Source organism: Neofelis nebulosa, chromosome 11 (assembly GCF_028018385.1).
Source record: "Neofelis nebulosa isolate mNeoNeb1 chromosome 11, mNeoNeb1.pri, whole genome shotgun sequence".
NCBI lineage: Eukaryota > Metazoa > Chordata > Mammalia > Carnivora > Felidae > Neofelis > Neofelis nebulosa.
Window position 1 is genome coordinate 46599178 of NC_080792.1, and position 24523 is coordinate 46623700.

Genomic DNA, 24523 nt, shown 5'->3' on the forward strand with positions numbered 1-24523 from the left:
CCACAGTCAGACCCGTGTGTGCCTTCTCTTCCCCTCTCCTAGGGGCGGGATTCACTGTGGGGTGGCGTGGCCCGTCTGGGCTACTTGCACACTGCCAGGCTTGTGGTGCTGGGGATGTGGCGTATTAGCTGGGGTGGATCAGCAAGGTGCACAGGGGTTGGAGGAGCAGGCTCAGCTTGCTTTTCCTTCAGAGATCCGCTTCGGGAGGGGCCCTGCGGCACCGGGAGGGAGTCGGACCCGCTGCTGGGGGGATGGATCCGCAGAAGCACAGCTTTGGGTTTTTGCGCAGTGCAAGCAAGTTCCCTTTGGCAGGTACTGGTTCCCTTTGGGATTTGGCTGGGGGAAGGGCGAGGGAGATGGCGCTGGTGACCGCCTTTGTTCCCCGCCAAGCTGAGCTCTGTCGTCCAGGGCTCAACAACTCTCCCTCCCTTTGTCCTCCAGCCCTCCCTTTCTCTGAGCAGAGCTGTTAGCTTATAACCTTCCAGATGTCAAGTCCCTCTCACTGTTGGAACACACTCCGGCCCCTCCGCTTTTGCGAGCCAGACTCAGGGGCTCTGCTTGGCTGGCGGGCCACCCCTCCGCCCCGGCTCCCTCCCGCCAGTCCATGTAGCGCGTACTGCTTCGCCGCCCTTCCTACCCTCTTCCGTGGGCCTCTCGTCTGAGCTTGGCTCCAGAGACTCCGTTCTGCTGGTCTTCTGGCGGTTTTCTGGGTTATTTAGGCAGGTGTGGGTGGAATCTAAGTGATCAGCAGGATGCGCGGTGAGCCCAGTGTCCTCCTACGTCGCCATCTTCCCAGGATTCCTCAAATCTTTAAAATATATTTGAACTGAAACTATTGGATTATGTACAATAATTTCAAGGTAGTTTCTGATATTCTTGAAGAGTTTGTGAATCAAAATTGGTCCCCCTAAACAATGTATTTACTGAGTGTGTAATTACATGTGGTTCTAAGCGAAGTATTGCCTAAGGTAGATTATTCAGATATAGTTTGAGTTCCTAACAGTCTGAGACTTAAATGATTTTACTCATATGTCTTACAAGAGTTAGCAGGGCTGCTTTGTAATTCAAGACATTGTTTTCTAAGGTGTTATTATTTTAGAATTTATACGTCAAGAATTCAAACAGCAAAGTTCTTTTCAATGACTACATTTATGGTGGCCAGATAGTGTTGTACTTAGAAGCAAAGCTTTCCCATCAGCCTAGTGTCTACACAGCCATTTTACTCCCACTGGGCTCCTACACCCCCACCATTCCAGAGAAAGTGTCAGGTTGGTGCTCAGCTGCTGGGAAAACTAATGATCAAGACTGAGGAAAATTCCACACTTTCGAGGTTTTTCTGGCAGATACCTACGGTCTGGAGAGGAGAGCTGTGTGGTGAAAATGATCACGTGGACTCCTAAGCTAAACAGGCATTCATCTTACTCTTCTGCCTGTAGTGGTGCACCCAGGAAATTCTAGATGGAGTGAGCATAATGGAATAACTCCCCACCCTCTCCAGGGAGAGAAACTTCTCGTGTGAATGTTATGGTGTGCTCTGTAATAGTAATGAGATTTATAGCTCTTTAGTATACTCTCAATAAACAACTTTGAAAATGGATTAACTGATTTCATTTTGCTTTGGCTATTGGTCTATCTCGCAACCAGTTTACTGTCTTATATGCAGTATACTGATAGTGATTATCCCTTACTTCTAAATAACACTGTCAGGGACTCGATGACAATGACAACACCAGGAAGCTCCGAGTGGCATGGTAATAGCTTCCTAAGCAGCTGTGTGACTTTCTGTTCCCCCGAGGGCTGAGGTAAGGCAGTGGGCTGGTGGACACAGAACTTTTATCTTCTAAATGCAATTTCTCCTGTAAGAACCAACGATCAAAAAGCATCACTACAAAAGAACTTGAACCAGCAATACAAATTTATTTCGTATCTTGGCAGAAGCTCGCACACTATCCCAGTCCAGTGTGATAATGGTATTCTTTCACAACCACGACGCACCACAGGAAAACCAGGAGGGTCAAGCAATGGCCAGAAATTAACTCTTGACATACTTGCAGCTTTTCCAGCAAACACCAGGGCTTAATATTACAGATCTAGAAGAGTTGATCTCCCCTGGTGATAGCAATCTGCCTTTCAATTTTGCTGTCTTGAACAGCCAGCTGTGAGCCTTTATATAACATTTCACAGTCCCTTAATTACCACATGACAACCTCAGGGCTGCTAATCCTAATACTATTCCAGAGTGAGGGACTTATGACATATCAGCAGTTTAATGCAACTCTTTCTGTGATAATCATGTTTGGTGGAAAATATAGCTCTTCCCAAACACAGTGAACCACTAACCTTAAAATGTTGAGATAAACTTTTGCTTATGCCCCATGTCACTGGAGAGAAGTAGCTTCTTGAATCCTGGCTGCTGGATATACAGAGGATACTAAATATATAACAAAAAGCCAAATAAGAAAGACTTGTAGAGGAAACAAGTAGATAAAAACTGGCAGGAAGAGATTCATTATACTGCTCAAGCATAGCATGCTAGTTAGTCTTTTTGCTTTTTGTGGTAGAGATTGTGTCACAGATACAGCATTTCTGGGCCATGCAATGATGTAAGAGGGCTCCATAAGCTTTGATGACTTAACATGGCAGCCAGGACAGTGTTATTACTTTAGGGCCAGGTGAAGGAAGACCAAGGCACCTAGGAGAAAAGGAAAGTCTTGCCCTTATTGGATAAAACAGAGATTTCAGGGGTGCCTCGGTGGCTCAGTCGGTTAAGTGACTGGCTCAGGTCATGATCTTGTGGTCTGTGAGTTCGAGCCCTGCCTCGGGCTCTGTGCTGACATCTCGGAGCCTGGAGCCTGCTTCAGATTCTGGGTGTCCCTCTCTTTCTGCCCCTCTCCCACTCTCTCTCTCAAAAATAAACATTAAAAAAAATTTAAAAAACACACAAAAAAACCAGAGACTTCAAATGGCCAGGCCCAATCATTCAGGATCAGTATTGACTGGGACTCAGAGGCTGATTTGTTTTCTCTGCCTCCGCTCACTTCCTGACCAAGTTGGTAGGCAACTGACTGCCAGAAAACAATCAAGTGTATACTTCCAATGTAGCAGTGTAAATTTGATACAGAGTTTGCTGTTTGGTGAGTTTCCTAATAGCCTCAGACATTCATCAATCTATAAGTACTTACCAAACATCTGTTCTGCCCTGAGTATTTTGCTAAGGGCTCTGGGAAACAGGAAATGTTTGAGATGGAGTTTCAGTTCTCCAAGGACGTGCAATGGGGTGCCTTAAAGTTTGAACCCTAACTTGTGGACTTACTTATTTGGTGACTTTGAGAAATTAAGTTACAGCTTGGAGCCTTATCATCACATAAGATTAAACATGCCTGTTGTACAGGGTTAGAATTTCCATCCAAGGCCTCCTTGCTAAGCTCCAAACTTAGGTATCCAGCAGTCTACTTGCTATCTCTACCTGGGTATGTAACAGAATCACAAGCCAGACATGTCCACAATATTCCCTCCCTGCCCACTCACCCTCACCAAGATCCCTGCTACAAACTGTTTTCTCCAAATTTTCCCTCTCTCAGTAAATGGTATCATAGTCCCACCAGGTACTCAAGGCCCTTCTTTTCTCACATAATTCATCAGGATACAGGGCAAACCACCACCCTCAAAATTGGAGAGACAAGCAAATATAGGGAGTCATGGCTTACCAGAGCAGAGTCACAAGTGGAAACCACCACAGGAGCCAGGGCTTGGGGAGGAAAACCTGAATTGCAATCAACACATTGCTGGAGGCTTAGTGTGTATGAGTCTGAGAGTTAAAAATTCCAGGAGTATCCATTTCTAAGGAGGTCCCCACAATATTGTAAGACTTACCTCTAGCACCTTGGCTATGTTCCCACTGTAAATATTGGAGAAAAAATCCCCTCGTGCTTCTGACAAGGGAGGGGAAGAGGACCCATTCTGAAATATGTTAGCATATTCTGTTCTTTTTTTTTTTTTTTAATTTTTTTAATGTTTATTTATTTTTGAGAGAGAGAGTGGGAGAGGGGCAGAAAGAGAGGGAGACACAGAATCTGAAGCAGGCTCCAGGCTCTGAGCTGTCGGCACAGAGCCTGACATGGGACTTAAACTCACAGACCATGAGATCATGACCTGAGTTGAAGTTGGACACTTAACCAACTGAGCCACCCAGGCAGCCCTAGAGTGTTCTGTTCTTCTTAACAAGGCCTGACCTCAGGGGAAGCTAGTTAACCAGAGCCTAACCTGCTGGGATTTTATCAGAGCCCAATTAACCTGAGGAAAGGGAAGTACTCAACTCCAGCCTACTCTATCCATCCTGCCCCATTTAAGGTGGGACAAAAAACAAAACAAAACAAACAAACAACAAACAAAAAACCCATGAGAAATTCTTATGAATTTCATAGTCCAGAGGCACAAGCTAACTAAAAGACAGACCTGACAGAATGCTTCCCCTCCCCCACTTCACCACCACATCACTGAAAGACGATTTACAGCAGTTCTTTTTTACCCTGTACATCATGTCTTGCTATAAAGAAAAAATTATAAGGCATACCACAAGGCAAAAACAACAACAACAACAACAACAACAACAACAACAACTAAACACAATTTGGAGAGACAAACCTGGCAGGGATGTTGGAATTATCCTACTGGAAATATCAAAAGTAGAAGAAAGAGAGAAGGAACAGAAGAAATATTTGAAACATTAGTGACAAAATTTCCCCAAATTAATATCCAGACACCAAATCAAAGACCTAGGAATCTCAGAAAACAACAAGCAGGATGATTGCCAAAGAAAAAAGCCCAAAAAAACTACACTAGACATATAATTTTCAAACTACAGAAAATCAAAGAAAAAATCCTGAAAGACACCAGAGGGGGAGAAAACCATTTTACTTATAAAAGAACGAAGATAAGAATTACATCCAACGTCTCCTCAGAAACCATGCAAGCAAAAAAGAAAGTAGAGTAAAATATTTAAAATGTAAAAAAAAAAACAAACCCTCCACCAACCTAGAATTCTGTACCCTGTGAAGTTATCCTTCAAAAGTGAAAATGAAGGAATTTGTTGCAGTAGATCTGCTCTGTAAGAAATGTTGAAAGAAGTTCTTTAGAAAGAAGGAAACTAATGGTCAGAAACTTGCATCTATAAGTAAGGAAGTGCATCAAAAGAGGAATCAGTGAAGACAAAATAAAAACCTTTATTTTTCTTATTTTTAATTGATAGATAATAGTTTGTTCAAGATAATAACAGCAACAACGTATTTGATTATGTATGCTTATGTATAAGTGAAATGAATATAGGGGAGTATAGGGGAAAGGAAGGAGGGATTAGGGTAATTTTGTTCTTATGAGTTACTTGCACTATATTTGAAGTGATATAGGGTGATTTGAAAGTAGACTAGGATTAGCTGTAAATGTATACTGTAAACTATAAAGTATCCACTAAGAGAAGTAAAAAGAGAAATATAACTGATATGCTAAGAAAGGAGAGAAAATGAAATCATGTAAAGTGCTCAGTTTAAATCATAAAAGGTAGGAAAAAGAGTAGAAGACAAAAAAATAGGAACAAAAAATAATAGCAAAAAAATAGAAAAGAGTAACAAATAAGGTAGCTCTTAGTCTAATTATATCAATAATTACTTTGAATATCAGTGGTATTCAAAGTACAAATGTACAAATTATGTACATTTGTACAAAAATGTACAAATTAAAACACAGAGATTGCCAGAATGGATCATAAAACAAGGCCTAACTATATGTTGTCTATAAGAATCCCACATTAAATATAAAGACACATATAGATTAAAAGTAAGTGGATGAATAAAAATATGCCATACTAGCACAAAGAAGCAAGAGTAGAAATAAAGAAGAACATTACATAATGATAAAGCGATCAGTTCTCTAAGAAGTTATAAAAATTCTTACTGTGTATGCTAAACAATAGAGCATTAAGCTATGTAAGGAAAAAAACTAAGAGAATTGCAAAGAAAAGTAGGTGAATTTATTGTCATTTTTGAAGACTGCAACATCCCTTTATCAGAAATGGACAAATTCAGCATACAAAAAATCAGTAAGGACAAAGCTGAACTCAACAACACCATCAATCAACTGGATATAATTGACACCTGTAGATTGCTTTATTCAACAACAATAGAATACACATTCTTCTCAAACTCATGTGAAACATTCACAGATGTAGGCCATATAGCACATTCTAGGCCATATAACATACCTTAACAAATTTAAAAGAATAGAAATCATACACTATCTGCTCATAGTGGAATTAAACAAGAAATAAATAACAAAAGATAACTGGAAAATCCCCAAATATGTGGAGATTAAACAACACTCTTCTAAATAAGATGTATGTCAAAGAAGAAACTACAAAAGAAACTTAAAAATATTTTGAACTAAATGAAAATGAAAATACAACTTATCAAAAATTATAGGATGCAGTGAAAGCAGTGTTTAGGGGGAAATTTATAGCACTGAGTACATATATTAGAAAAGAGGAAAGATATAAATTAATAAATATATAAAATAATAATCTAAGTTTCCACCCCAGGAAACTAGAAAAAGAAAAGCAAATTAAACAAAAAATAAGCAGAAGGAAAAAATAAGAAGAATAAGACCAGAATCAATGACATAAAAAACAGGGAATCAAGAAAGAAAGATAAATGAAACCAAACCTGGCTCTTTGAAAAGATCAGTAAAATGGAAAAACCTTTGCCAGGCTAACTCAGAAATAGAGAACACAAGTTACTAATATTAAAAATGAAAGCCGGGCTTCAATACAGATCCTATGGGCATTAAAAGGATAAATAAAGGAATGCTATAAACAATTATATGCATATAGATTTGATAGCCTAGAAGAAATGAACCAATTTCTTGGAATTTACCAAAACCTACACAAGAAGAAATAGACTATCTGGATAGGCCTATATCTATTGAAGAAATTGATTCAATAATTTTTTTTTTAATTTTTTTTTTCAACGTTTTTTATTTATTTTTGGGAGAGAGAGACAGAGCATGAACAGGGGAGGGGCAGAGAGAGAGGGAGACACAGAATCAGAAACAGACTCCAGGCTCCGAGCCATCAGCCCAGAGCCTGAGCGGGGCTCGAACTCACGGACCGCGAGATCGTGACCTGGCTGAAGTCGGACGCTTAACCGACTGCGCCACCCAGGCGCCCCTTGATTCAATAATTAATCACCTTCCAAAACAGGCCGCGATAGTTTCACTACTGAATTCTACTAAACATCTAGGAAGAAATTATACCAGTTCTCCACAATGTCTTTTATAGGATAGAAGCAGAACGAATACTTCCTAACTCATTCTATGAGGACAGGATTTCCTTAGTATCCAAACTGGACAAATACATTACAAGGCAAGAAAACTACAGACCAATATCTCTCTCTCGTCAACACAAATGGAAAAATCCTCAACAAAGTATTAACAAATCAAATCCAACCATGTATCAAAAGAATTACATACCACAACCCAATAAGAGTGTCCCCAAGTATACAAGTCCAGCTCAACATTCAAAAGTTGATCAGTGCAAGCCATCACATCAACAGTCCAAAAAAGAAAAATTAGATGACCATATCAATCAATGCAGAAAAAGCATTTTACAAAACCCAACACCCATTCATTATAAAAACTTGCAGTAAAGTAGGAATAGAGGGGAGTTTCCTTATTTTTATAAATAATATGTACAGGGGTCCCTGGGTGGCTCAATTGGTTGAGCGGCCAACTTTGGCTCAGGTCATGATCTCATGATTCATGAGTTTGAGCTCCACGACGGGCTCTGTGCTGACAGCTCAGAGCCTGGAGCCTGCTTTGGCGCTCTCTCTGTGTCCCTCTCTCTAACTCTACCCCACTCATGCTCTGATGCTCTGTCTCTTTCTCTCTCTCTCTCTCTAATATAAATAAACATTAAAAGAAAAGAATATCTACAAAAACCCTGCAACTAATATCACATGTAATGGTGAGATACTTGAAACTTTCCCTCTAAGATCACGTACAAGGCAAGGATGCCTTCTGTCACCACGCCTTTTCAACATAATACTGGAAGTCTTAGCTAATGCAGTAAGGTAAGAAATGGAAGTAAAAGATATACAGATTGAGAAGGAAGAAACAAAACCGACATTTTTTGTAGATGACATGAATCTCTAGAAAATCTGAAAGAATTGACAGAAAGACTCCTGGAACTAATACACAATGTTAGCAAGGTTGTAGGATACAAGGTTAGTAAATAGAAGTCAATCCCTTTCTTATATACCGGCAATAAGCAAGTTTATTTAAAACAGAATACCCATTTACATTAGCACCCCGAAAATGAAATACCTAGGCATAAATCTAACAAAATATGTGCAAGAACTATATGAAGAAAACCGCAAAACTGATGAATGAAATCAGAGAATGAATTAAATGGAGAGATATTCCATCTTCACAGATATAATGTTGCTACAATAGCAGTTCTTCCCACTTTGATCCATAGGTTCAAAACAATCCCAATTAAAATCCATGCAAGTTGTTTTGTTGATATTAACAAACTGATTCTAAGTTCATATGGAGAGCCAAAAGACCCAGAAGAGTCGACAAAATATTGAAGAGGAAGAGCATAGTTAGAGGACACTACCTGACTTCAAGACTTACTATAAAGCTATAGTAATCAAGAAAGTGTGCTTTTGATGAAAGAACAGAAAAATAGATCAATGGCACAGAATAGAGAGCCCAGAAGTAAACCCAAGTAAACATAGTCAACTGATATTTAACAAGAGAGCAAAGACAATACAATGCAGAGATGATAGTCTTTTGAATAAATGGTGCTGGCACAACTGGACATCCACATGAAAAAAAATGAATCTAGACACAAACTTTATACCTTCGTGAAAATTAACTCAAAATGACCATAGATCTAAATGTAAAATGTGAAACTATAAAACTCCTAGAAGGTAAGATAAAACCTACATGTCTTTAGGCACAATGGCAATGACGTTTTAGATTACCAAAGGCACAATTCATGAAAGAAAAAATTGGTAAGCTGCACATCATTACAATTAAAAATTGATAAGCTGTATGTCATTACAATTAACAACAATATCAAGAATCTTAGGAGACAAGCCACAGACCTGGGAAAAATATTTGTAAAAGATGCATCTGCTTAAGGACTGTTATCCAAGATGTACAAAGAACTTTTTTTTTTTTTTTAATTTTTTTTTTCCACGTTTTTTTATTTATTTTTGGGACAGAGAGAGACAGAGCATGAACGGGGGAGGGACAGAGAGAGAGGGAGACACAGAATCGGAAACAGGCTCCAGGCTCTGAGCCATCAGCCCAGAGCCTGACGCGGGGCTCGAACTCACGGACCGTGAGATCGTGACCTGGCTGAAGTCGGACGCTTAACCGACTGCGCCACCCAGGCGCCCCAGGAACTTTTAAAACTCAACAATAAGAAAACAAGCAAACTTTTAAGAAAATGGGCCCAACATCTCAATAAATACCTCATTAGAGAATATAAAGATAGCAAATAAACGTATGAAAAGATACACTCCATCGTATGTTATCAGGAAAATGCAAATTAGAACACCAATGAGATACCACTACACTGTTCGATACAACTACACTCCACACTATTAGAATGGTCAAAATCTGGAACACCGACAATACCAAGTCCTGGTGAGGAGGTGGGTCAGCAGGAACTCGCAGTCATTGCTACTGGGAATGTAAAATGGTAAAGCTACTTTGGAAGACAGTTTGGTGATTTCTTCCAACACTTTCAAAGATACTCTTACCATATGGTCCAGCAAATGCACCCTTTGTATTTACCCAAAGGAGTTGAAAACATGTCCATACAAAAACGTGCACATAGATGTTTTAGCAGCTTTATTCACAACTGCCAAAACTTGGAAGCAACCAAGATGTCCTTCAGTAGTTGAATGGATAAATAAATTGTGGTACATCCGGGCAATGGGATATTATTCAGTGCTAAAAAGAAAGGAGCTCTCAAGTTAAGAAAAGACATGGAGGGAACTTACATGCATATTACGAATTAAAAGTTGCCAATCTGAAAATTCTACATATTGTATAACTTCAACTGTATAATTTTCTAGAAAGGGCAAAACAATAGAAGCTATAAAAATATCAGTGGTTGCCAGAATTTTGGGGTTTGGGAGGGACAAATATGTGGGGCATAGAGGATTTTTAGAGCAGTGAAAATACTGTATATGACATATAATTATGGATACATAGCATTATACATTTTTCAAAACCCAAAGAATGTACAACACTAGGAATGAACCGTAATGCAAACTGAGCTTTGGGTGATTTTTGTGTCAATGTAGGTTCATCGATTGTAACAAATGTACCACTCTAATGGTGAATATTGATAATAGGGGAGGTTATTCATGTGTCAGTGTAGGGATCACAGGTGTTGCCCACTTTTCAAAAGTTAATTTATTCCACTTTACTTTTACAAAAGATCTACCTTATACTTGTTTTCACTAACTAAAAGAAATCCAAAAATTTTCGCTTTTACAGAAAACAGCACAAAGCAAAAATAGTGCTTGGTGTTTGTTTTGCAGTGAGCCTTTATAGAGGCAGTGCACATCCTGAGCAACAAGAGTGGCCTGCCAAGCTCCTTCCTCAGGAACTACACTCAGCATCTCAGCATCAAGCTACCATAGCTTTGAACTGGGTCTGTGAGCATCTGTGTTTTATCTTGATTTATTTTGTGCATCTGTTCACAAGATGTGTCCTAAGATACCAGAAAAGCCTAATAGAGGTTATTTTTGGGGTCTGGGAGAGCTCAAAATTTTTTCCATATAACTTAATGGTTGGTTGATGAAAATGTGCATAGAAACATTACTTTTGGGTAACAGGTGAAACCTATATATGGGGAATATCTGCACCTTCTTCTCAATTTTGCTGTCAATGTTAAACTACTCTAAAAAATAAAGTGTTAATAAAAAATATAATTGAGATGTTACCTCTATTAAACATTATTCTGGAAGTCCTGGCCAGGTAAATAAGACAATGAAAATAAACAAATGACATATGTATTGGAAAGGAAGAAGTAAAACTTCCAATTATTGTGTGCACAGGAAACCTTAATGGGATTTGCAAACAAAACAAAACAAAACAACTTACTAACACTAGGAAGTAGCTTTTTTATGGTTGCAGAATACAAGGTTAATATGTAAAAATCAATTATAATGCTATACACTAGCAAAAAGCAATTGGGAAATTAAGTCATTTATTACAGCAGCAAAACATCAAATACATAGGCATAAATCTATCAAAATATATGCAAGATCTCAGTACTGAAAGCTAGAAAACATTGCTAAGAGCTACTAAAGACATAATTAAAGATAGAGAGATACCATGTTCTTGGATTGAAGACTCAATATTGTCAAGATGTCAGTTTTCCCCATATTGATCTTGGATTCAACATAACCCCAATCAAAAACACAGGAGGGTGATTTAAAATTATTATGAAAGTGCAAAGAATCTAGAATAGTTATAACAATTTTGAAAAAGAACAAAATTTGATATTTGTAATATTTGCTTTAGAACTTTAAAGTAATCAAGATGCAGTGGCATTGGCATAAGGATAAACAAATGGGTCAAAGTAGCAGAATAGATTCCAGAAATAGACGCACAAAATATGGTCAGTTAATTTTTACAAGGTCTTAAATCAATTAAGAAAGAAAGGAAACTCTTTTTTAACAAATACTGCTGGAACAATTAAATGTCTGTATATAAAAAAAGGAACTCAACTGCTATACATGTATAAAATGTATGAATTATGTGTATGGAAATATGTAACTTAAAAATTAATTTGAGATGGATCATTGGTCTAAATACAAAAGCTAGAAAAATAAAGCTTCTAGAAAAAAACATGGAAGAACATTATATTACCTGGGTATAGGCAAAAATTTCTTAGGGCAAATTAAAAAATTGATAAATTCAGACTTTAGAAAAATTAAAAGGACACCATTAACAAAATGAATAGGCAAACCACAGACTAGGAGACATTTACAAAACAGAGATATCTGACAAACAACTCATATCCATATACATAAATAAATCCTACACTCAACAACCTTATACAACATGGGCAAAAGACTTGAACAGACAAAAGAAGATATGTGGATGTCCAAAATGCACAAGAAAAAGTGTTCAACATCATTAATCAACATGAAAATGCAAATTAAGGGGCACCAGGGTAGCTCAGTTGGTTAAGCTCTGACTTTGGCTCAGGTCATAATCTTGCAGTTTGTGAGTTCAAGCCCCTCATCGGGCTATGTGCTGACAGCCTGGAGCCTGCTTTGGATTCTGTGTCTCCCTCTCTGGGCTGCTCCCCCACTTGCACTCTGTCTCTCTCTCTCTCTCTCTCAAAAATGAATAAACATTAAAAGAATATTTAAAAAAAAGAAAATGCAAATTAAAAGCACAATGAGATATCATTTCCCTCTCACTAGAATGGTTAAAATAAAATATTAAAAAGCCAACATTACTAAGTGTTAAATTGGATGGGGAACAAACAAAACTCTTATGTTTGATTGGTAGGAGGATAAAATGATAAAACTATTTTGGGAAACTGGAAGTTCCTTATAAAATCAAACATATACCTTCCCTATGGCCCCAGCATTTCTGCTCCTAAGTGTTTACCCAAGAAAGTTGAAAACAAATGTCTACCAAACATTTGGATAAAAATATTGAGAACAACTTATAATATCCAGAGACTGGAAACAATACAAATGTCCATCGATAGGTGAATGGATAGTCCAGTTGGGGTATATGCATACAATTGAATACAATACAGTCTTCAGTGATAAAAAGGAATGAACTATTGACACACACAGTAACGTCGAGGAATTTCAAAAATATGTTGAGAAAAAGAGTTGGACACAAACAAGTACACACTACGTGATTCTGTTTATATGAGGTTCAAGAATATGCATGATGGTAGAAATCTGATCAACATGTGGAGGGAGAAGTGTGGTTGGTGGTGGTGTTGACTGACAAGGACACCAGGGGTGAGGGAAGTGTTCTGTATCTTTTTATGGGTGGTAGTTACACAGGTTATAAAAACCTAAATTGGACCACCTTATTCTTCCCTTTGAAGACTTCAGTTGCCCTTAGATGTAATCCAAATGTCTGTTTGTTTCCATTCACATTTATAGCTCTTTAAAAGTATCTTATTTAGTTTGCTCTTTCCTATGAGAGGTTTTTGTTTCTTCAGTGTTGGTCTATCTCAATCACAATAATGCTCGATTCTGATGGTGGGCTGTGTCTATCTTGTTCACTACTGCATCTTTGGTGCCAGTAGTTTAAACTCTATAGCTGCTCACTACATTTTAGTTCCCTTCTCTTCCTATCTCTTCCACCCCTAAAATTAACTGCCAAATCTGAACGAGAACTAACACACATTGTTCTTTCTGGATTTAGCTTAGCAGTATTTTTAAATTTGGCTTTCATTACATACATGTGGTATCTAGCGATGGTATATGGTGTCCAGGTGAAGGGACTGGAGTTTCTGCCAATGCAGTAGCAGGAATTTCACTGCAATCCTAACACTGGTGGTTAGTCAAAACGCTCTGTTCTCGTATGTAGGTTCAGACCTGGTTTAGATTTCTTGTGACGAGAAATTATTACCATCCAGTGAATGTAGAAGAGTATTTAAAATATGGTAGAATTGACTGTGTGTGTCCTTTAACTGGAATGAATTCATTTGATCACCTTAGCAATGGTACCCTACAGCATAACACTAGGTGCATCGTAGAGAAAGTATCTACCACCTGTTCTGTGTATAAATTTCTGGACTATAAACCAATTTAACAACAAAGAGAAGCTGTAACTATTTCTGAAATGAAGAAATACATTGCTTCCAAAAGACATAGACACAAAAAGGAACATCGCTATCTTTTTATTCTTTACACAAAACAGGCATTTTGTAACTGTTGATGAAGAGAATCCGTAAGCATTGTATATAATAATTTCCTTTTGGAAATAATGGCCCTATTGAAAATGGGGAGATGGAAGCCACAATATGGCATTGAGCTAGATATTTCCTTCATAACAAAAATCAACATTTCAGAGGAGAAGCATTGACACAAAATCAGTCATATCAGTCAGGGTGGCCTGGGTTATGCTTTGGAAACAAACAATCCCTGAATGTCAGTGGTGGAAGACAACAAAGCCTCATTTAGGCTCATGCCTAAATGATGCCATTTATGGATCAGCTGGGGCCTGGGCTCCATGTTGTCTTCCCTCTGTGATCAAAGAGGAAGAAATAGCCACTAACAGAGACATTGCTGATGGTTAGAGCAGAAAGAAAAAAGAGTGATAGATTGTTCAATGGTTCTTGAAGCTTCCCCCAAAGAAATAACATGCATTTCTTGGCCACAGTGAGTCACAAGTGCACATCTAACTCCAAAGTGAACAGAACAGTGTAATCCTACTATGTGCCTGGAAGAAGGGGAGCTGAGCAGATTGGGTAAATAGTATTAGTGACCAGCATCCTGATGGAAGTTTGAACTTTTCTTCTATGATCACCATTATTAACACAGCCACCCTCACCCTCACCACTGCCATCACTCCTGGTGTGCTAGTTAATACTGAATATTGACTCCTTGCCAGGTATCGTACTTTATTCACTAGCTCCTTTACTCATGCCAACTTTATTATGCAGATATTATTCTTATTCATATGTTGAGATGAGAAAATAAAGACTTAAAGAAGAAAGTACTTAGACCTTCCTCATACACTCAGTAAGGGTAAGAGCCAGGATCTGAACTAGATACACCTGACTCAAGGGCTTGTGCTCCCAAGCACCATGTTCTACTTTGTTCTACACATTCTAGCTTTGTTGGAATGTGTTTAAAATTAGCACTGAAGGCCCACACCTCTAAGGCACTCTTTAGAAGTTCTTAAATTGAACCAATGGTATGCAAAAATCAGATATTTGGTACAGGTTTAGTCACACTGACACATCTGCCAGGTTTTTTTCTAGGCCCCAAGGACCACATGTCGCCATTCTCCTTGGGAGTCGTTGGGCTTTCCCTTCTGTCGGAAGAGGCCACATAGATAGCCAAGCAGATAGATGTTTATGAAATGGGAGACATAAGGACTGAGAGGGAAGATCCTAGGACGGTTGATATGCTCTGTTTTCATGAGAGCCTGTCTAGCTGTAACAGAGTGATATGCTTTTTCCCAGCTGTAACACTCAGAAGCCCATAATCTGGGGTCTGGGTTTTAGGGATTGCTTTCCAGGACTTCTGAGTCTCAGAACCAGCCTCTTATGAATGGCCTCTTATGAATCTTCTTAAACTGCTTCGCCCTAATTTTCCTTTAAGAGACTGAAAAGATGATTTGGCATACTAATCTGGGTCATTAATCCTTATAGATTTGAGCCTCCTGTAGAGAGATTTATTATTAAAGCTTATATATTTGGACTTGTTTGTCCCTTCCCTGGCAACTGTTCGCCATATTTGGATTGTACAATTTTGTCTTTATTGCTTGAGGTATATCTGAAGTGCCAAGGTAGGTAGCAAAGATATATCAAATGGTCAGATAGCACCTGACCTAAGCAAGGTAGACCAACCCTTTTTTCTCCTGTAATTTCTCAAGAACCTGCTAGCACTGAGATGAAGCTGCCTTTCTGCCAAATGACCCCAAAGATGTTGTCCATAACCTCCTTGGATGAAATCTTTTTTGTCTATTTTCTCTTGCCTGGTCTCTCTCCCCAATGCAATGATAAAACAGCTTTCTGAATGCTTTCTTTTGCTTTCCACAAGCTTTGAAGTCACACATCCCTCCTGGTGGATGTATGTATGTGCATCTATTGTCAATGACCTTTTAGTCTATCTTGATACCTCCCCCCACCCCAGCTTGGGAAGCCCACTCTGTTGCTAACTTTAGGAGACACTCTCAGGTCCCGCTCGTGTCTCTTCATCCTACCTCTTCAGTGCACAACTCAGAGCCTCCCACTGCCAGAATATGTATGTCTTTGCCTGGGGGTTTTCTCTTAACACTTTGCTTAACACATGAGAATTAATAGCTTCCATCCACCCACACACCCACCTAAAGCCCTTGACCCATGACTGATGTATACATTTGATACATAAACCCCTCACGCCTTCACTTTCTATGGGAGATAATTCTGATTAATTGCCAGTCACCTACAGTGGCAGCTGGCTTGATAATCCACCCTTTCCCTGGTTCCCTGCTCTTCCTCATCTCACTCTCTTACTCCCCTGCAGTGTCCCTTTATCTCTCCAATACACTGCCCACATGTCTTTGTCTAAGGGTCTGTTCCTAGAGGAATCCTAACTAAGACACCAATCATAAGTAAGTGCTGACAAGTTAGTATTGGGTAATTGCATGAAAGATTTGTGTTTTAAAGGTTTGGTAGAGCAGAGGGGTTGACCATTTGGGAAGATTACGGGTTTTTTTCTCTCTAAAGAGACAGGGGTGACATGGGGGAGGGGCAGAAGCAGACCCCTAGTATGCAAAGCTGGTCAAAGAGCGACACCTGCTTCTTCCCAATTTTGGAGTGACTCACAAATGGAAGGTATGCTGACCAGAAGCTGGAGGAAGAAGGAAGAAAGGCATTTGCACAAGCAAAGTTATCAGTGTTAGTATAAGTGTTAAGGTCTCAGGGCAGTTTTGACTTCACCATTTGTTTTCCCTCTGGTGCCAGAGAAGGCACCACTCTTTTGTTTTGAAGTGTTTTGTGCTATGCACAGGTGCACCTCATCCATGTATGGCTCTCTGTGCTCTCTGAGCCCGACTGCAAACACATCTTTCACAACATCCCAATGCATTTGTCACTTACCCAGTGTGTTTACTACTGCTGGAGCTTTGCTTGGGGAATGTTCTTCCAACTCTCTTAGCTCCATCTGCCCAAGGATTTGCTTCAGATTGTGAATATCTTTCTAGGAAATTTGCATTTCCTCCAAGTGTCTGGTAAAATGTTTTCAGTCTCCATTTTTTTTTTTTATTATCTTTCCCATGTGAGGACAGTGTTGTATAATGGGCCCTGGGGTGGAAGTCTCTTAACAGTTTGGGGGGCAGGATTACCTTGTATCTTCCCACGTCTTAAGTTCAACACACACACACCTCCTGTTAATATGGGTAGTCCCTGATCATCCCTTCTTTCTGCCTGGGTCCCATGTGTTGAACCTGAGAATAAGTCCAGAATGTACGCATTCCCTCACTGTCCCCCTAGCTGCTCACTGAGTCCCTGGCCCCACTTTCGCTTGGAAATACCTCTCACACTGGTTCTTTCACTTCACCCCCAACAGTCATCTGGTGCCGCTCTCTTCTCCAACTGTTTCTCCACAATGCAGCCAGACTGATCACACCAAAATGCAAACATCATCATTTCAACTTCTCTCCTAAAACTTCTCCAAGGCTTCCCATTTTGTGTAGGGTAACTCCCGAACTCTGCCTTGAGTTTCCAAACCCTTCCTATTCATCTCTTAAGGGTCATCTCTCTCCAACCTCCTTGGCCTTCCCCTCCCCTTCCTCACCGCTCCCTCCAAGCTTTCTGCCACTCAGCTCAGCAACTCCTCTTGCTTGCCCACCACCTCCTCCCCACTTTCTTGCCCCATTTTCCTACCTCATACTTTAAGTTTCAACTTAACGATATTCTCCTGGGGGGCTCTTCACAGATCCCAAAACTATACTGGGCCTTAACTGTGTTATCTATCTTCCTTGCTAAACTGTAAACTCTATAAAGACAGCAGTTGTGTCTGTCTTGCTTATTACTCTATTCCAAGTATCTAGAATAGTGTCTGATATATAGCTGATTGACTGTACAGCATCAAATATGTTTCTATGCAATTATGAAGATGAAAGGGGCATTATAAGAAGTTATCAATGGACATTTCTGGTGCAGTCTTAGTTGCTTACCAGCCGTGTTACCTTTACTTTGTCAATATTGGCGAAGGTTTTGTCTATAAAGAAGCTGAACTAGATGATCTCAGCATTCTAAGTGCTTTTATATACTTTTATATATTTTATGTGAGCCAATATAACCTTACTATGTGTAGAATCCAATGTTGATAGATCTAAATAATAATTTCATTGTGATATCTTATGTCATGGATGACTTTTGCTTTATTGAATCCTACCTCTAAATGGCTTTTTCAACAAAAGATGGAAAAGATAGTTTAACAGCCATAAAAATTATTTTTGACACATTCATTGTGATTGTGTGTCTTTTTGGCTCTTCCTTCTAAGGCTGTTTCAGAGAGATGTCATTTCATATGAATATTAGTCCTTATACTCTCCTTGCTTTTATACAATACCAAACAGATGACCTGGGAATCTAATTAGCAAACTGCATACAAATAGCAAAATATTTTATAGTTGAAAGCATGAACAGGCACCTAGAAGACATTTACTGAATGCTGTGGAATGCTCAGGCCTTGTCTATGCAGATATATTTAACTTATTCTCAGAGCCCCATTTTCCTGATGAGAAAACTGAGTTCAAAAAACTTACTTTGGCCATAGTCTCATATGCGATTGGTAACAGAGCAAGAATTCAAGGATTCACGGAGCTAGACTTCATAATTCCAGAAGAGCAAAGACGATTACATTTTTGGTTACCTCTGAATCCCCAGTAAATAATTACTTACTGACTGCCCAAATGAGTGAGTAAACATTTGATATGCAAGCCAATGTTTTCCCTCTCACATGGTATGAATTTCCCAACAAGAGATAGAATGAAAATGTGGGCACCCTTCTAGGGTCTGCCTAGGTTTCTGCCATTGGGATTCCAGCAGACAGTCACAATGGCATCTTAGAAGCTAGTGTCACTGTAACCAACACATATATATAGTTCCAGCTCTAAATTTGCTTTAGTCCAAGGGAATGAATGTTGGGATTGTAATGAACTAACTCCCAACCTGGCATGTGTTTTTTAAATAGGTGTGCCCACCTAAATGGTAAAAGCTAGATGATCATCTTCTGCTCTCAGGAAGGTACTATTCTTGGTACCTGCCAATCATGGATGATCAGAGATCCCAATGGCAGGAGCTATAGACAGGTGACAGGTGACAGGTAAGGCAAAGGAAAAGCCACAAATGCCCATAACTATCCAAAAGTTACGTTTATGCAGTGGCAAATGGGTTATATGTATGGGGTGTTGAGGGTAGCTGTCTGGTACACTGTCCAAATTGTGCGGTGTCCATTTTGGATTTTCTCAGTTTCTTGTGCCTTTCAAGGTTGCCCTTGACAGCCACTTCTAAATCTATTAAACATGTTAGGGGCTGAGAATACTGAGAGCTTTGCCCCGGACCCCCCTCCAGGCCCTGAGAGCACCAGTATCTCACCTTTACTGTGTTTATTCCATGCTAATGTTGGATGGGATTTTGTTAATTTTCTATTTCTTTGTTTGAAGAGATCCTGGAAGAACCACTAAGGAGTATTTACAGGATAATAATGTCACAATCTGCAGTTCTTAATTTATTGATTCTCTGCAAGCCTTCTTTTACTTTAACTGTTGTTTTTTCCTTTCTGCTTCCAAGAGAATTAAAAGTCATTTGGTTTGTTGTTGGCTTTAATCTAGTTTATTATTAGAAAGGTTATTATTTGAAGTCTAAAGGATGGTTAAGATTCTACCAGCGGTCTTGTACAAACAGTGGACTCAATCCCTCCTCATTATTTCTAGTCTACTCTCAAATGCTGTTTTCTTAGCATTGCCAGGACATTCTTTTTTATGGATATCAATGATCATTTAAGAAGCAATCCAGGGGTATTGAAGAACAGATTTCATACTGTAAAAACCTGACAGGCTTTATCACTTGGAATAAAATAGTAACTATATATTTTTTTTAATTCACTGCTGTTGGTGGAGATTTTAAAAGATGATTATAATAGGCACTCTTCTTAGTTGACCCATGAATTATTTGGCTCTGTTGCTGAAATGTCAAGCAGTCAACGAAGAAAAGGAGTACAATTTAACTAACCAACCTATTCCCAGAGCAGTGCAGACGGAGTTTCTACTTCTTCCCTTGAGAGACCACTTTGTAATCCAATAGTTCTTTCAGTCAGGATTTTTTTTTCTTGATATTCAACCCAAAATTTCTCTTACCTGAGATCATCTCACTATTACCCCCACCCCAAATGCCTCCAGCAGCTGGTTTTAAAAATTATCCCCTGCAGTGGTACAAACTCTCCTATTTCAGTGTATTTATTCTTTTTTTAAATTTTTTTTTTTTCAACGTTTTTTTTTAATTTATTTTTGGGACAGAGAGAGACATAGCATGAACGGGGGAGGGGCAGAGAGAGAGGGAGACACAGAATCAGAAACAGGCTCCAGGCTCTGAGCCATCAGCCCAGAGCCCGACGCGGGGCTCGAACTCACGGACCGCGAGATCGTGACCTGGCTGAAGTCGGACGCTTAACCGACTGCGCCACCCAGGCGCCCCTCAGTGTATTTATTCTTAATAAGGGATTTATGTAGATTTTTGCTGCCGGTATCTGAGATCCCACTCCTCATTGCTACTATTATTGCTATTATTTTTGTTTCTTTGCATTTTTAGTTTTTCTTTCCTATGGGCAAGCAATGCTCCAGATGCTTTCTCTTCTGGCTGATTTTTAAATACTTTGTTTATTATGAGGCACCTAGGTGGCTCAGTCAGTTAAGCGTCCAACTTCAACTCAGGGCATGATATCACAGTTTGTGGGTTCAAGCCCTGCGTTGGGTTCTGTGCTGACAGCTCAGAGCCTGGAGCCTGCTTCGGATTCTGTGTCTCGCTCTCTCTCTGCCCCTCCCCCACTTGCACTCTTTCTCTGTCTCTCTCTCAAAAATACATAAACGTTAAAAAATTTTTTTTTGGGGGCGCCTGGGTGGCTCAGTCGGTTAAGCGGCCGACTTCAGCTCAGGTCATGATCTCGCGGTCTGTGAGGGCTGTGAGTTCGAGCCTCGCGTCGGGCTCTGTGCTGACAGCTCAGAGCCTGGAGCCTGTTTCAGATTCTGTGTCTCCCTCTCTCTGACCCTCCCCTGTTCATGCTCTGTCTCTCTCTGTCTCAAAAATAAATAAATGTTTAAAAAAAAAATTAAAAAAAAATTTTTTTTTTTTTTTAAATAAATGCCTTGTTTATTATATCATGCTCAACCAGTCTTAGGCTACTCTCTGAGCAGCCATGACATGACTGATCCTTTCATCCTGGTCTCACACAATAGATAGAAATCACCACCTCCCCTACTAGACTGTGTGGCCATATAACCTGTCTGTGAGTGTGGTAGAACCTCAGGACGATCACTTTCCCGGGATTTCCACAGCACCCCCTTCCTCCCATCCTTTCTCCCTTTGTGTCTCTCTTTCCTTCTTTAAGGTTTCTTTTTTATCCTCTAATCTGTGAGGTCAGGTGGATTTTCTTTCTTCCCTTCCTTATGTTGGTTGCCATGCTACCAATACCATCTCATCTTTCTCCCATCATAATTTGTAGTACAGAAACCTTTCACAAAGTAGAAAATGTTTTTCAGTCCAATGCAGATATATGGATAGATAGATAGATAGATACACAGAGAAATATGAAATACAAGGTATTAATTGGTAGGCTTTATTTTTTTGAGAAGCTTCTGGTTCACATCAAAATTGAGCAGGAAGAACAGAGTTCTCATACGCCCTCCCTGTCACACACACAACCTTCCCACCACCTACTTCCCACCCCAGTGTGGCACTGTGTTACAACTGATGAGGTAACTTTCACCTGTCATCACAAAGTTCATTTTTTGTTGTTGTACATTCATGGGTTTTGGCAAATATGCAGTGACATGTAGGGACCAATATAAAATCATATTGAATAGTTTTGCTGCCCTAAAAGTCTTCCTGATATGGATGTTTTTTTATGGCCTCAGCATCTTGCTTATAGATCCAGTTTTCCTTGGTTACATTCAAGAAAAAAAAAATAAACATCAGTGGTGACAAAATATGTTATCTAACAATATCACCATGGATTCTTAGGGGCCAACCCGGCTGAAACAACTCTAGGTCTCACATGCAGAGAGGAACACCTTCAAAGGGGGTTTGGTGTCTTGATGACCATATTCCATTTAACTTTACTGCATAAAGTTATTGTCTGGACACCCTGAATTGACCCACAGCATTTCCAAGCATGAATAATACATCATATTGTAATTGGACCCTCCTAAATCCAGATTAATATCTAAGAGCTATAAGATTATGGTGTATATTCCCATATTTAATTCAAAAAAACCCAACACCAAACTATATTAAGGATGATATTTAAGTCTGTTGAGTCTCTCAGTTTTCTATGTGTCCCAAGATGATTACTTGGACTTTTTTTTTCATATGAAATACCCTATCCTTGAAAGAAAATCTTGGGGTGCCTGGGTGGCTCAGTTGGTTAAGCGTCTGACTCCTGCTCAGGTCATGATCTCACAGTTCGTGGATTCGAGCCCTGTGTCGGGCTCTGTGCTGACAGCTCAGAGCCTGGAGCCTGCTTTGGAATCTGTGTGTCTCTCTCTGTCCCTCCTCCACTCAAGCTCTCTATCCTCTCCCAAGATAAATAAATAATAATTTTTAAAAAAGAGAAAGAAAATCTTTCTTGTGCCCTATATTTGCTGATCCCTGAAGCATATGCTTGGCTATTGTAGAATCTGAAACTATTTTTTTTATTTCCTATTTTTGCAAAATGTTTGTGCTCTTGGTTTTGCTAAACAAAACCCTCATTTTTCTGACCTCAATCTCTATGCTATGTTTGTGTAAATCTTATTCTTTAAATGTGGATAGAATGAGAGAAAACAGAAGAGAGAAGGGAGAAGAGTTGTAAGCATCTGTGGAAACACTCCATTTAGCCTGGACTGGATTGTCCACTGCTGACTTGTTGATGTTCGTTAAATTTCTAAATGCCTGCATTTTCTTTCTTTGCAGTTAGCATCAAGGGAATCACAGATATTCTAATTTTCAGGTCTCTTTTTTAGAGTTTCTGAAATCTTTCACGAAAATGTACGCTCTGGACTCATTTCCTGCTATGCAAATTGCAACCTGGAGAACGTGCCACAAACATTAAATGGCATGCTGAATAGCACATTTCATAATTAAATAAGGTACAACTGAAGCCCCGACCTATGGCTTTAAGAATGATGAGGCCAGGGCCCTCTTTGGTGAGTTTGTTAGTTTGGACTGTGTTTAGCCAAACCCAAAATTCCCAGGTGGTACAGTCTTTTGCCTCATCACCCACTTTCCTCCCCAGGACCCCCAAGCTGCCATTCCTTCAACAAATATTTACTGAGCCTTTGCTGTGCGTCAGGCACTGTGCAATGAAGGAGAATGAGCAAAAAACATAAATCTTGCTACCAAAACTCTTGGAGTCAAAATAAGGAAGATATTGATTCACTTGTTAATTTATCAAATACTATACAATGCTATGCAATGGAAGGCAGATTATAAGTGTTACAGTAGGCGCACAAAGAATCGCCCTATGTCATAGTCCTGTCTGCTGACCCCAGTCCACTGAAGCCCTTTAAGACCACAGGTTTTGACATTGCCAGGTGGAAATAAGTATATTGTAGATCTTTTCGTTTCTTTTCTTTCTTTTTTTTTTTTTTTTACAGGTAAAAAATGACTTTTCAGTGCATTGACTTTCAGAAAAAGCCAATCTTATGTATTCACTACTTGTCAGTTTCTTATTCTTTTAGGATCTATAATAGTCCTGTCCAATAGAAATGTAATACTGGTCACATCTATAACTTTAAATTTACTGATACTCACAATAACAAAAGAAAAAAGGAAGAGGTGACATTTGTTTCCGTAATGTATCTTATTTAACCAAGCATATCCCAAATGTTATCATTTTTATGTGTAACCAGTGTAAAACATTATTAATGAGATATTTTACAGTTTTCTTTTCATAGTAAGCCTCTAAATTTGTCATTTGCAATTCTAGCATATCCTAATTTGATATTTTTCTAGATCTAGAATGTACTTGATCTAGAATAGTACAGATTTAGAATGTGTAAACCCTCCATTTGAAATTACTATGTGGTAAGGAGTTCTCTATGTTCTCTAGGAAGAAGTTCTGTATGTAATGATATGCAGAATATTTTATCTCAAGCAGCTGACATGAAAACTTCTTTGTAGGGAGATCATCATGGAAGAGAAAATGCTTCCATAAGTCTAGTGTGGGGTAAAAGCAACCTCTGGGATCTGGAGATACCTACGAGGTGACCAGTTTTCAAGAAGGAAAGAAACTCCACATATTAAAGCAGGGTAATAATTTGCATATTGGAGACAGAAAGAGAATCCCACAGTGGGGAGCAAATGGGACAGGGGTTCAGTGGGGAAGGTCAAGGGTATGAAGAGCCCTGCTCTCCAACCCTTATGAAATCTGCATCGCTTTACCATGATTCTGTGTCAGTGGACTTCATGTTTTGATGGTGCAAAGAATGGGGAGACGCTTGGAGAAGAGAACAAAGGGGTAGCTGATATTTGGGTTATAGAAGTACAGTTCAT